Here is a 12,794-nt window from a genome sequence, read left to right on the forward strand (position 1 = left end):
ATATAAGACTGCTATTTTTAAAGTGACTAATTTTTGGTTTTTTTTCATGTTTTTGAGATGGAGTTTCACTCTTGTTGCTCAGGCTGGAGTGCAATGATGCGATCTTGGTTCACCGCAACCTCTGCGTCCCTGGTTCAAGTGATTCTCCTGCCTTAGCCTCCCTAGTAGCTGGGATTACAGGCATGTGCCATCACGCCTGGCTAATTTTGTATTTTTAGTAAAGACAGGGTTTCTCCATGTTGGTCAGACTGGTCTCAAACTCCTGACCTCAGGTGATTCACCTGCCTCAGCCTCCCAAAGTGCTGGGATTATAGGTGTGAACCAGTGCACCCAGCCAAAGTGACTGATTTTAAGAAATGCTGGTGGTAGCCTAAATGAGCTTTTGATTCAGAGATACTAGAAATTTTCCATCTTCAGTTCTAACTATTATTAAACTACTTAGACTACTTTAAAGATTCTTCAGTTTCAGAAGTCCTCATCACATTAAGGGGGATACCTTCTAAGTATATATCTCAAGAAACTTTATATCTCCTTCTCTCTCTACCCACCCCTCGTACCACTTTTGGTCCATAGACTAAAATCCCAAGGAAATATCTTGCTTATGGCCAGTCAGCTGCAATGTTTTCCCCTATCTAATTCTGAAACCCACAAAATGATTCAGTTCAAGTAAACCTGTTCTCTCTCACTTTCTCTTTCCCTCCCCCTCTCTCTCTCTATATATGTAGATATATATAAATAGGTAGATAGATAGATTTCTCACCTTAATATATATATTTCTCACTTTATACATGAAATATGTTTTTGAAAAGTTATCAAAATATTAGCTAATATTGAATATATAATTATCCAGATAAATCATTTGACATTAACACAGAGTAAGATAATGTTAAGAATACTACAAAACTTTCAAAATAATACTATAGATGTTTTATTAAATACTTTTCCAATGTTGCATCAATACATATTTACCAGACATCAAAAACTTGAGTTTTGGTGGTAGTTGTTTTACTTATTGACTATGTAATTCTGGGAAGTCATTTAGTTTCTAAAATCATAAGTTTCTTCATGCATAAAATGTAATGAAGAGACCAAAACCACTTTATTGTTTTAAAACTAAAAGAATGTATATAAAAGTTCCTAGAACAGAGCCTGGCATATAGCATATAATAAACAAATGCTACTCGATGATACAAATTGTTTAAATTACTAAAGAAAAAAATCACAGAAGAATTTAGCTGAATGAAACACAGTAAGTTCATAGTCTCTCACTTTTTCAGTGTCTTTCTTCAATATTGTATAGCTGTACACGTGAGAACTTTGGTTGCTTATTTTCTTAATGTTGTATAGCTAGTTCTGGAATTAGCAATTAAAAAGATGAAAGAAAATGGAGGGACACATGTAACAGAAAAGACCATTTAATGTGATAATATTTATTATTATATTTTTACTTGAAAACAGTGTGGTATGAAGACATGGAAAAGATACCAAATTGGAATAGGACACAGTATTTGGATAATAGCTACTAAATTCATTAGCATAGTAGTTTCAAAAAGATGTTGATAACTAAACCAATTAGCTGAAATCAATAAGATCAATCTTGATAAGTATAAACTTTGGCCAGGATGGCTGATTAGAAACAGCTACAGTATGTGGCACTCATGGAGATGAACAAAAGGGGCGTGTAAACACAGCACCTTCAAATGAAACAACCAGGTATTCATTTGGGACTGAGCAGGGAAACAACTTGATCCACAGAGAATGAAGAAAAGTATGACAGGGTGACTGCACACCTGGGAGAGACATGGAGCCAGTGGACCTCCCACCCTCAGCCAAGGGAAGCAATGAGTGACTGTGATCCTAATAAACCACGTTTCTCCCATGGATCTTTGCTGCACTTAGATCAGGAGATCCACTCGTGAATCCATTCAACCAGGGCCTTGGGAGTGACACACAAAGCTGTGTGGATTTTCAGCAAAATAGCTGCTCAGGGATGCACAAAGACCCAAGAGGTTTAACATACTCTGGCCCCAGGATCCCCAGCAAAAGTGACTGTGACTCAGGCAAGGTGGGAAGGCTGCACATACCCCTAGGAAGGCGGCTAAATCCAAGGGCCGGAGCAGTGTTGGTCTGCCTGCCCCACTTTCATGACATCTCACAAGATAAAACCAACTGGCCTGGAATTCCAATCAGCCATCAGCAACAGGGTAGGCCTACCAGAGACAGGAAGGAGCTCCCAGGAGAAGAGGTGGGCGGCCAGGTTTGTTGTTTGGATGACCAGCCATTTTAGCCTGTGAACTTTGGAGAGTGTAAATTGTTTGCATGAGAAAAGGATCCCTCAGCACAGAAAACCTGTTCTACCGAAACGTGGCTGGAATGTATCTGTAAGTGGGAACCCGATCCATTCTTCCTCACTGGGTGGGCCCTCCCAGCTGGGGCCTCCAACCAACCTTTTCTGCATTCTAGAGTTCTGATTTCTCCCTGGCATGCTGTGCCCAGGGGAAGGGGCAGGCCACCATCTTTGCTTTTTGGGCATCACAGCTGTTCCAGCCTGTGGGCCTTGGAGAACCCAAACTGATCGGGGCGGAGGCAGTACCTTAGCATGACATGGCTACTTTGCTGAGGTGTGGCCAGACTGCATCTTTAAATGGGACCCCGACCCATTCCTTCTCACTGGACAGGACCTCCCAGGCAGGGCTTCCGGGCATCCCCAACTGTGTTCTGTGGCCAACAGAGTTTGGAATGGAGTGCCTATAGGGTGGAGTGGGCCACCACCTTTGCTCTTTGGGCACCTCAGCTGTTCTAGCCTGTGGGCCTTGGAGAGTTCATACTGATCAGGGCCAAACAGGCTCCCACAACACAGCACAGCTGCTCTACCAAAATGCAGCCAGTCTGACTGTTTCTTTAAGTGAGTCCCTGAACTTGTTCCTCCTGACTGGGTGAGACCTCCCAACAAGGGTCTGTAGCCACCTCCTACAGGTGCATTTGGGCCAGCAATAGGTCCACAATCCCCTGGGATAAAGCTCCCAGAGAAATGGGCAGGCTGCTGTCTTTGCTGTTTTGCAGGCTTCGCTGGTGATATCTCCAGGTACTAGAAAATCTGAGGCAACTAGCGTCTGGGGTGGACCCCCAGAAAACTGCAGCAGCTTTACAGAACCAAAGAGGAGCCCAAATAGCTAAGGAAATCCAGAGCAAAAAGAAATCTGAAGGAATTATGCTATCTGACTTTGAACTATACTACAGGACCACGGTAACTGAAAGAGCGTGATACTAGTATAAGAACAGACACATAGACCAATGGAACAGAATAAAGAACTGAGAAATAAGACCACACACCTACAACCATCTGATCTTTGACAAGCCTGACAAAAACAAGCAATGGAGAAAGTATTTCATCTTTAATAAAATCTGCTGGAACAGCTGGCTAGCTATATGCAGAAAATTGAAGCTGGATTCCTTCCTTATGCCATACACAAAAATCAACTCAGGATGCATTGACTTAAATGTAAAACTCCAAACTATAAAATCTTAGAAGAAAACCAAGGCAATACCATTCAGGACATAGGCAAAGGCAAAGATTTTATGAAAACAACATCTAAAGTAATTGCAACAAAAGCAAAATTTGACAAACCTGATCTAATTAAACTAAAGGGCTTCTGAACAGCAAAAGAAGCTGTTGATAGGGTAAACAGACAACCTACAGAATGTGAGAAAAGGTTTGCAAACTATGCACCTAACGAAGGTCAAATATCCAGAATCTTATCAGGGACGTAAACAATTTTACAAGAAAAAACAATCCCACTAAAATGTGGGCAAACGATATGAACAGACACTTTTTACAAAAAGACATACATGGTGACGACAATCATATGAAGAAAAGCCCAACATTACTGATCATTAGAAAAATGTAAATCAAACCACAATGGAATACCATCTCATGCCAGTCAGAATTAGTTAATATACAGTCAAAAATAACTGATTCTTATGTGGTTGTTGAGAAAAGGAAAGCTTTTACACTGTTGGTGGGAGTGTAAATTAGTTCAACCATTGTGGAAGACAGTGTGACAATGCCTCAAAAATCCACAGACAGAAATACCATTCAATCTAGCAATCCCATTACTGTGTATATACCCAAAGGAATATAAATCATTCTATTATAAAGACACATGCATGCATATATTTATTGCAGCATTATTTACAATAACAAAGATGTGGAATCAACCTAAATGTTCATTAATTATAGGCTATATAAAGAAAATGTGGTACATGTACATCATGGAATACTATGCAACCATAAAATGGAACAGGATCATATCCTTTGCAGGGACGTATGGAGCTGCAGTCGATCATCCTTAGCACACTAATGCAGAAACAGAAAACCAAATACCACATGTTCTCACTTATAAGTGGAAGCTAAATGAGGAGAACTCCTGGACACATAGAGGGAAACACTGCACACTGGGGACTACCAGAGGGCAGAGGTTGGAAGAAGGGAGAGGATCAGAAAAAAATAACCAATACTAGGCTTAATACCTGGCTGATAAAATAATCTGTAAAACAAACCCCCTTGATACATGTTTACCAATGTAACAAACCTGCATATTCTGCACATGTACCCCTGAACTTACAATAAAAGTTAGAAAAAAGAAAAATACTTTATACTTACATTCAATTTTCAAAATAGCAATAGTGGCTTTTGGCCATAGCATTGTCAGAGTAACTGATACCTAACTTATACTCTTGACATAAACAACTATCACATTGAGAAAATACATGAAATAAACAATTCCAACATTAGATAAAACATTGTACACAAGTATGATCCCTTTAATAACGGAACTACATGAGCCATGTGATCACCTCATCTTTTACTCACTTTCTTGACTGTAGCCCAGAGATTGGGAATCCATATGCAGCACAGCAATGTACTGAAGAGACAGGGATCTGAGTATGGCAATACCTAGATGTTTAAAATTCACTTGAAAGAGTAAAAGAGCAAGAAGCCACATGAGAATAAATTCTAGAAATTAGTATAGGGGTTCTCTTGAGTTTTGTATTGAATACTAAGCTTCACATGCATAGATTGAAACTTCATGAGACTGAGCAAAGAAAAACCACCAAGAAAGTCACAACAAGGCATATTATAATCAAATTGTTTAGAACAAATGATAATGATGCCAGACACTGTGTCTCACACCAAAACCCAGCATTTCTTGAGCCTGAGGTGAAAGGATGGGTTGAGGCCAGGAGTTTGAGACCAGCTTGTACAACATGGCAAAACTCTATCTCTATAAAAATTAAAAATAAATTTAAAAAATAAAACAAGTGATAATAAGAAAAATCTTAGAAGGTGACGGAGAAGGAATAAAAAAACACTTTACACATGGAGGATAAAGAGGAGAATGACCACTGGAAGAATATCTTTAAAATGCTGAAAGAGAAAACTATCTACCAAAATATCTATATTGGTGAAAATATATATATTTTTTTAAAGAAGATGAAATAATGACTTTTGAAAATAGACTAAATTATAAAACTTGTAGTTCCCTTATCTCTGTAGGACACTCAAATTTTAAAAAGCACCTATGATAAAGACTAAAATGTAAAAATAATTTAAATGTATTTTTGTATTATACTTTAAGTTCTGGGGTACATGTGCCAATCTTGCAGGATTGTAAAATTTACCCTTTAAGCAAAAAAAAAAAAAAAATGCATGTTTATGACATATGTAGAAATAAAATGTATGAAAATAAAAGTAAAAGAATAGGAGGAAAAAATAGAATATATTGTTATGGCCTCCAACTTCTTCCATGTTGCTGCAATAGGAGATAATTTCATTCCTTTCATGGCTGCATAGTATTCCATATAAGGCTCCAAAGTCTATTGTATATGATGGACTAATTCTGAGTATATCTTATATTAAATAAATATAACAAGTAATGTAAATATTTGTAAAAAACCATTCTCACAGGTTGGTAGTAATATAATGCTATCACAATTTAAAAGAAATGGTATTACAATTGAGGAGTGTAAGTTATTTGTTGTAATACTTTGTTGCATTTCAAAACATGGATTTATTCAGTTCAGGTGTCATGAAAAGAATAATTGTTACACATCAATTGTACAACTAATTTCTTTGTTACTTTTAGTTTGAAATTAGACAATAATATCCAATGAAAGTACATGAATCATATACATGCACTTACATGAATCACAATATAACCTTTTACACGTGTGGGTTTCTATTTTACTTTTCTTTACCATTGTAACCATTTTTAAGTGTACAGTTTAGTGGTATTAAGTGCATTCATATTATTGTGTAACCATAATCATCATCAATCTCTAGGATCACTCTTTACATCTTGCAAAACTGACACTGTGTATCCAGCAAACAAGAGCTCCCTATTATCTCCTAATTCGCTGGAAGCCACCATTCTACTTTCTGTCTCTATAATTTTATCTACTTTAAGTACCTCATAGAAGTGGAATTACACAGTATTTGACCTTTTGTGATTGACTTATTTCACTTAGTATAATGTTCTCAATATTCACCCATGTAGTGTATGTGATAATTTTCTTCCTCTTTAAAACTGAATAATATTCCATGACATGTATATACTACATTTTTATCCATTTATTTTTGGAAACTTGGATTAGTTCCAGGTTTAAGCTATTATAAATTATACTGCTATGAACATGAGTGTACACATATCTCTTCAAGAACCTACTTTTAATTCTTCTGGGTATGTATCCAAATATGGAATTGCTAGATTATGTGGTAATGCTATATTTATTTTTTTCACAACCGTCATACTGTTTTTGCAATTGAATGCACTCTTAGGTGCACATTCCCACCAACAGTGCAGAAGGCTTCCAATTTCTACACATTCTCATCTACATTTGTTATTCCCTCCCCACTTTTTTGATGGTAGCCATCCTGTTGTATATGAGGTGGTATTTCATTGTGGATTTGACTTGCATTTCCTTAACAATTAGTGATGTTGAATATCTTTTTATGTGCATATCAACATATATTCTTTGGAGAAATGTCTATTCAAATATTTTACCATTGTATTAGTTGGGAATCTGTAAAAAAGTAGTAAGGCAGAAAGCAAATTCAAACTTCCTCATTGTCTTCAGGCCTTCAATAAATTGAATGCTGCCTACCCAGATTGGAGAGAGTTATCTGCTTTAGTCAGTTCACCCATTGAAATACTAATCTCTTCTGGAAACATCCTCACAGACACATCCAGAAATAATTTTTAACTAGATATTTGGGCATCCTGTGGTCAAATCAGTTTGACACATTAAATTAGCCTTCACACCCATTTTTGAATCAGGTTGTTGTTTTCTGTTACTGATTTTCAAGGGTTCTCTGTATATTTGAATGTCAACTTCTTATCAGTTATCCAGTTTGCAAATATTTTCACCCATTTCACAGGCTGTCATTTCACCTCTTGACAGTGTCCTTTGATGCATAGAAATTTTAAATTTCCATAAGTTCGGTTTGTTTATTTTTATTTTTGTTGCCTGTGCTTTTCATATCATATTTATAAAACTATTGTTAAATGTAATGTGATGAAACTTTTGCCCTAGGTTTTCTTCTATAAGTTATATAATTTTAGCTTTTATGTTTAGACTTTTGTTTCATTTTGAGATGTTTTTACATGATGGTAGGTAAGGACCCAACACAATATTTTTGCTCATAGACATCCAGTTTTCCCAGCACAATTTGTTGAATTTGTCTGTTTTTTATTGCATGGTCTTGACACATTGTCAAAATTAATTTGACCATATATATAATAATTTGTTTCTGGGCTTTATTCCATGGATCCATATGTCTGTCTTTAAGCCAATTCCACAGCATTTTGATTACTGTGGCTTTGTAATACATTTTGAAATAAAGGATTGTAAGACCTACAACTTTGTCCTTTTAAAAGGTTGTTCTGGCTATTTTAGTTCCTTGAGATTTCACATAAATTTTAGAATAGATTTTTCTATTAATAAAAAAGCATCATTGGCATTTGATAGAGCTTGCATTGAATCTGTAGATTACTTTGTGTTGTATTGGCATTTTAACAATGTTAAGTCCCCCGATCCATGAACATGGATTTTCTATCTATTTATTTATATCTTCTTTAATCTCTTTCCACATTATTTTATAGTTTTTGTTTAGAATTATTTCACCTCTTTGATTTCTGAGTGTTTTATTCTTTTAAATGAACTTATAAATGGAGTTGTTTTCTTAATTTTGTTTTTGAATAGCTCATTATTAATGTACAAAATGCAACTGGTTTTTCCAATATGGGAAGTATTTTATTTCTTTTACTAGCCTAACTGAACTTGCTGGGACCTTGAATACTACATTGGATAAAAGCGGCAAAAGTAGGCATCACTGTGTTGCTCCTGAACATGGAGAAAATGCTTGCAATATTTCCTGTTTGAGTATAATGTTTGCTGTGGATTTTCTTATAAAGATTGTATTATGTTGAGGTAGTTTTCTTCTATTCATAGCTTGTGTAATGTTTTTATTATGAAAGTGCGTTGAATTTTGTTAACTGCTTTCTGCATCGAGATGATCTTTTTTTTCACTCTTTTAATGTGGTGTATTATATTAATCAATTTTTAAATGCTGAACCATTTTGCATTTCAAGAATAAATCTTATTTGTTCATAGTGTGTAAACATTTTAATATGCTGTTGAATTCACTTTGGTAGTTATTTTACTGATGATTTTTGCAGCAATAGTCATAATGAATGTTGATCTGCAGTTTCCTTTTCTTATAGTGCTGTCATCTGGTTTTGGTGTCAGGGTAATGCTAGCCCAACAGAACAAATTAGTAAGCATTCTCTTCTTTCATTTTTGTTTTGGAAAAGTTGGAAGAAGATTTATGTTAATTTTTTATATGATTGGGAGAATTCACCAGTGAGGCTATGAAATCTAGTACTCTTATTTTTGGGAATATTTTTTCTTACTGATTCAGTATACTTCTAATCAGATTTTCTATTTGTTCATGATTTAAACTTGATAACTCATGTTTCTAGGAACTTGTACATTTAATTTAGGCTATCCACTTTATTGGTGTACAATTGTTTGTAGTACTTATGATTATTTTTGTTTCTATAGAATTGGTAGTAACATGACCACTTTTGTTTCTGATTTTAGTAATTCCACTCTTTTTTCTTTGTGAATCTAGGTAATTTGTTGATTTTTGTGTGTGGTCAATATCGTGTCAACTTGATTCAATTGAAAGATGCAAAGTACTGATCCTGGATGTGTTTGATAAGGTGTTGCCAGATTAACATTTGAGTTAGTAGACTGGGAGAGGCAGAGCCACCCCTCAGTCTGGGTGGGCACCACCTATTCAGCTGCCAGCATGCCAGAAGGACATGAAGAGGGCAGACTTGCTGAGTCTTTCAGCCTTCATCTTTCTCCCATGCTGGATGCTTTCTGCCCTTGAACATGGGGCTCCAAGTTCTTCAGCTTTTGGACTCTTGGATTTACACCAGTGGTTTGCCAGGGGCTCTTTGGGCTTTGGCCACAGACTGAAGGCTGCATTATTGGCTTCTTTACTTTTGAGGTTTTGGAACTCAGACTGGGTTTCTTGCTCCTCAGTTTGCAGATGGTCTGTTGTGGGACTTCTCCTTGTGATCATGAGTCAATACTCTTTAATAAAGTCCCCTTAATATATACATTTATCCTATTAGTTCTGTCCCTCTAGAGAGCCCTAATATGATTTTTAAATATTTTTATTTTTAATTGTTATGGATACATGATAGTTATACATATTTATCAGGTACATGTGATATTTGGATACAAGCATATAGTATGTAATGATCAAGTTGGGGGTAACTGGAATGCTTATTACCTCAAGCATTTATCTTTTTTTTTTTTTTGGAAATATACAGCAAAGTATTGTTAACTCCAATTATCCTTTTGTGAAACCAAATACTAGATCTTATTCTTTTTACCTAACTTTATTTTTGTACTCATTAACCATCCCACTTTCCTCTTTCCTCTTCACTAACCTTACCAGCATTTGGTAACCATCATTCCACAACCATTATTTGAATGATATAATTAAAACTGGAGGACATTAAGCAGAGTAAACCAAGCACAGAATGAAAAAAAAAGTTCTTTGTTTTATGTGGAAGCTAATAAAAACAAATTGAGCTCATAGAGACAGAAAGTAGAAGATCTGTTGATTTTTTTTTCTTTTTTCTTTTTTTCCCCAAAGAATCAGCTTTTGGTTTTATTGATTTTCTCTATTGGTTTTTTGTTCTCTATTTTATTTATCTCTATTATATTGTGTATTATTTCTTTCCTTTTGCTAGTTTTGCATTTTGTTTATTTTTCTTTTTCTAATTTGTTAAATCATGAAGTTTGGTTGTTGATTTGAGATCTTTCTTTTTTTTAGTGCAAACATGTATAGCTTTTAATTTCCCCTTTACCACTCTATTTGCTGCTTCTTATTAAGTGTTAGTATGTTGTGTTTTCATTTTTGTTCATCTCTAAGTATTTTCTCGTTTCTCTTGTAACATCTTCTTCACTTCACTGGTTGTTTAACGGTGTGTTGTTTAATTTCCACACATCTGTGAATTTTTCATTTATTATTCTGTTATTGATTTTTAACTTCATTTCATTGCAGTTAAATAAGCTATTTTGTTGTTTGATATGTATTTTTAAAAATATATATTGAGGCTTTGTGACCTAACATATGGTGTATTCTCAAGAATGTATGTCCCTTGTGCACTTGATAAGAACGTTCTGTTGTTATTATTTTGTGTCCTGTATACCTGTTAGATTCAGCTGGTTTACTGTGTTGGCCAAGCTCTCTGTTTTTTGATTTACCTTCTATCTGCTTGTTTTTCCATTATTGACAATGGGACATTGACTTTTCTGACTATACTTGTAGAAATGTGTATTTCTCCTTCCAAGTCTGTCAGTTTTTGCTTTATATTTTGGTGGTTTGTTATTAGGTATGCAAGTCATTATAAGTTTTATATTTTCTTTTTGTACTGAATCTGTTATTAATCGGTGAAATTCTTTTTTGTTTCTTATGTACTATTTTTTAATTTAAAGCCCATTTTATCTGATATTAGTATAGTTCTCCCTACTCTGTTTTGGTTACTCCCTAAATGGAATATAATTTTCATTCTTTCACTTTCAACCTATTAGTGTCTTTGACTCTAAAGTGAGTTTTTTATTCATATATATAAATTATGTTTTTATAATCCATTCTGTTAATATGTTATTTTAATGGAAACTTTTAATCCATTTATATTTAAGTAGTTACTAATAATAAAAAGAGGAACTTCCATCATTTTGCTGTTTGTTTCCTATATGCGTCATAGTTTTTCTATCTTTAATTTCTTGCATTACTATTTCTTGTATTTATTGATGTTTTATAGTAAAACTTTTTAATTTGCTCATTAGTTTATTTTGTGTATATTCTATAACCATTTTCTTAGTAGTTACCATCAGGATTACATTTAATATTATAAAGTTATAACATGCTAATTTGAATTTATATTAGTTTACTTTCAATAACTTACACAAACTTTGCTTATTCGCAGCACTACCTCAACCTGCTTTAGTTATTCATGCCACAAAATTACCCATTTGTACATTGTGAATTCAAAAACTTAAACCAGTAATTATTTTTAATGCATTGTTCTCTTTTTTTAGCATTAAAAAATAGATTCAGGGCCAGGTGCGGTGGCTTACACCTGTAATCCCAGCACTTTGGGAATCCAAGGCAGGTGGATCACCTGAGGTCAGGAATTTGAGAGCAGCCTGGCCAACATGGTAAAACCCTATTTCTACTAAAAATACAAAAAAATTGTCAGGGTGGGGTCGTGGGTACCTATAATCCCACCTAATCAGGAGGCTGAGGCAGGAGAATCTCTTGAATCCAGGAGCAGGAGGTTGCAGTGAGCTGAGATTGTGCCGTTGCACTCCAGCCTGGGTGACAACAAGGCTCCATCTCAAACAAACAAACAAAAAACAGATTCAGATGTTACATGTTCTAGATTGTTACATGTGTATATTGCATAAAGCTATTGTTTAGGCTTCCAGTGATCCCATCACTCAAATAGTGAAAATAGTAAAATAAATAAATAAATAAAGGAATATAATTGAATCTCTAATTTGCTTTGGACAGTGTGGCCATTTTGACAATATTAATTTTTCCTTTCCATGAACATAAAGTGTTTTTCCATTTGTTTTTGTCATCTCTGATTTCTTTGAGCAGTGTTTTGTCATTCTCATTGTAAAGATTTTCCACCTCCTTGGTTAGCTGCATTCTTAAGTATTTTATTCTTTTTGTGTCTATTGTGAATTGGATTGCGTTCTTGATTTGGCTCTTAGTTTGGCTGTTGTTGGTGTATGGGAATGCTACTGATTTTTGTACATTGATTTTGTATCATGAAACTTTGGTGAAGTTGTATATCAGATCATGAAACCTTTGGACAGAGACTCTCAGGTTTTCCAAGTATACAATCATATTGTCTGCAAAGAGGGATAGTTTGACTTCCTGCCTTCCTATTTGGATTCCTTTTATTTCTTTTACTTGACTGATTGTTCTGCCAAGATTTCCTTCCCGGGCTTCACTTTTATGTTGAATACAAGTGGTGAGAGAGAGCATCCTTGTCTTGTTTCTGTTGTCAAGGGGAATGCTTCCAGCTTTTTTTTTTTTTTTTTGCCTAGTCAGTATTATTTTGGCTATGTAGTTTTCATAGATGGCTCTTATTATTTTGAAGTATGTCCCTTCAATGCCTAGTTTATTGAGAATTTTT

The sequence above is a fragment of the Sapajus apella genome, unplaced genomic scaffold (assembly GCF_009761245.1).
Source record: "Sapajus apella isolate SASKATOON/1434 unplaced genomic scaffold, GSC_monkey_1.0 scaffold176, whole genome shotgun sequence".
In the NCBI taxonomy this organism is placed as follows: domain Eukaryota; kingdom Metazoa; phylum Chordata; class Mammalia; order Primates; family Cebidae; genus Sapajus; species Sapajus apella.